The sequence below is a fragment of the Etheostoma spectabile genome, chromosome 6, assembly GCF_008692095.1.
Source record: "Etheostoma spectabile isolate EspeVRDwgs_2016 chromosome 6, UIUC_Espe_1.0, whole genome shotgun sequence".
Classification (NCBI taxonomy): Eukaryota; Metazoa; Chordata; class Actinopteri; order Perciformes; family Percidae; genus Etheostoma; species Etheostoma spectabile.
In genome coordinates this window covers 24,369,240-24,371,805 of record NC_045738.1, presented here as the reverse complement: position 1 = coordinate 24,371,805, position 2,566 = coordinate 24,369,240, and positions in this window count along the sequence as shown.

Here is a 2,566-nt window from a genome sequence, read left to right as displayed (position 1 = left end):
TTCTGGCTGGGTCTGTTGGGCCCGGCAGGCCATGGCAGGGATTTTCCTCTATGAGTGAGTAGGCAGGGAATCCGTCTGAAAGCCACCGAGTGGCTAACGTCAATGAAAAGAGACACTCTCACTGGCATTTCAAAAGAATACAACTGAGTTGTGTCGATGAATGAGCATTTCCTCATGTTTGGCATTCAACTTGATCTAGACTCCAACTAATAAAAAAGACCAAGAGACATAACAAATCTGGTTTTCAGACATTTTATTGAAGAAAACATCTTTAACCTTTTGACCCATTGGACACATGACATAATATAGCAAAAAAGCTATTGAGAACATATCCTTTGAAGCCCAATCACAGATTCAAAAGCACTGCAGCACCCGCAGTGTCTGACACATTTATAAAAATAACAATCATTAAAAAATATACGTACAAGACAAGGATCTTTTTCTGTCATTTTCTTTTTTTTTCTTTTTTAATAAGTGGGATTTGTAAAAGACTGCATGAACTGAAACAGATATTTGAGACGACGCATACAAGACAACGCAGTGACCCACGACCTCTAACTGACGGGCACGAGCACTAACTGACAGGCAGACTGGAGCTAGCTAGCAAGTCAGCTGTTAGGACTTCACTGAGTATAACATGGCAACGCATAGCATAGCCCGCACAATCCAAAGGATACTATCGACGTGGGCCGTCACTGCGAAGATAAAACATCAAGAATGTATCAGAATCAGAATGAGAAATAAAGGATTTTTCAGCCAGAGAACTTGTCTTTTTTTCAACGCAGCGTTGCATTGATGTTGGTCTTCTGGGCCTAAAATACCTTTTAATGCTTGTAATGTAAGCATTCAAATTTTCGATCTGAAATCAGGAAAGGCTGCAGTATAGTTTGCAATGGTTAAGTGGGTTGGCAAAAGCGGAAGCGTGTAATCATATATGTACACAGTTTTTTTCGAATGGTGTGGAATGAACCATAAAACAAAAACATGAACACGCATCATTTAAAGCAACATGAAACGTAGGTTACTTAAAGTCTTCTGAAGCTGGTGTGAACGCATGCGATCTTTTTTTTTTTTCTTCTTTTTCTGAATCAACACTCCTGATTGAAAACAAGGGCGAACGCTGATGACAATGATTGGTCTCCCTGAAAAAAAGGGAAGAGCTGCAGACCTGTCCGCTACGTTGTAGTCTGACCCTAACAGGGACAGTTTGTACATTGGTAGCCCTGCAGGGATAAACCCCATCACCAGCTGCACCCATCTCTCCCGACCGACCGACTCACTCTCCCTCCTGCCTCGTAACCGCTACCTTTTCCTTTCTCTCCCTTTTTCTCCCTCTGCTCTCTATCTCCCCATCTTCTAGATCGACACAGCATCTTTTCCTACGTCAACATATGCCCCCCCCTTTTCTACTTTAGGGCTACGTGCGGGGCCAATGAAATGTTTGGCACGGCGTTTTCTGAACTCTGAACAGACCCAACCCCAGCTAAGTTCAAGCTCTTCAGCAGCAGCTGAGGAATTCCCTGCCGGGGTGCTACAGCAAATAGTGTCTCATCGTCTGAGCCGTCTCTGCAAATATCCTTCTGCTGCAGGAGGGAAGCATATGGATCAGACACCAGATCTCTGAATGCAGGCTCCCCCCCCCCCCCCCCCCCCCCCCCCTTCTCTCTGTCTCTTTTTTCTCAGATGAGAAAAGAGAAGCACCACTGTACAAAATATACAGAAAATTGTGTGCTGATGATTTAAAAAAAGGCTTGTCGTCCTTTCTCATAACACGTGCCCTTCTTGTATTCATTTGAGGCATGCCGTACAGCATAAGGCTGTATATTAAAATAATGTATTCTCCAATTAAAATACAATTTTATTTGTATGCCTTTTCACCATGGATGGGGTGAATGGACCCCCTTATATTATTCTGTTTGAATTTATTTTACATCCAAGCCAAATTGCTATTGTAACAGAGCATCCCGTGACCTGATTATAATTGAATCGGGGCATTGTGAATCGGAATCGAATGGATTCTGGAAATCACTGGCCACTGCTGTTTGGGTTGTCACTCAGAGAGAATAGAGTTTCCAAATGCTCACACAGCAATAATGTGAGTCTTTCAGCAATCCGTCGATCACACATTCGAATGCTACTTTACTGCAAAATCCACACTAACGTATAGTGCTCTTTTTCGTCCAAAAATACAAAGACCGACTGCATGATTTCACGTATACATTCACAAGCCTCTGGGGTGCTATTGTCTTGTGTGCCTGACTATAAACACAGTGGGGCTAATCCACAAACATCGTTCTTTTATAGGCACTTATAAACACACACATATGTTCACATATACAAATAGACATTGCTTCATATTTTGTTTATCTACCACCCCATCCAAATGGGGTTTTAATGTTAGAAACAATCAAAAACAAATCTTTGGTCTGTAAACAACCATAATTATATCCAAATGCAAGGCGGAGATGCCAGTTTGTTATCCGAACTAAATTAACAGCATCTTGCCTCAGTTAAGCTGACATACAGCAGAGTCTAAGTGAGTGTGCGTGTGTGTGTGTGTGTGTGT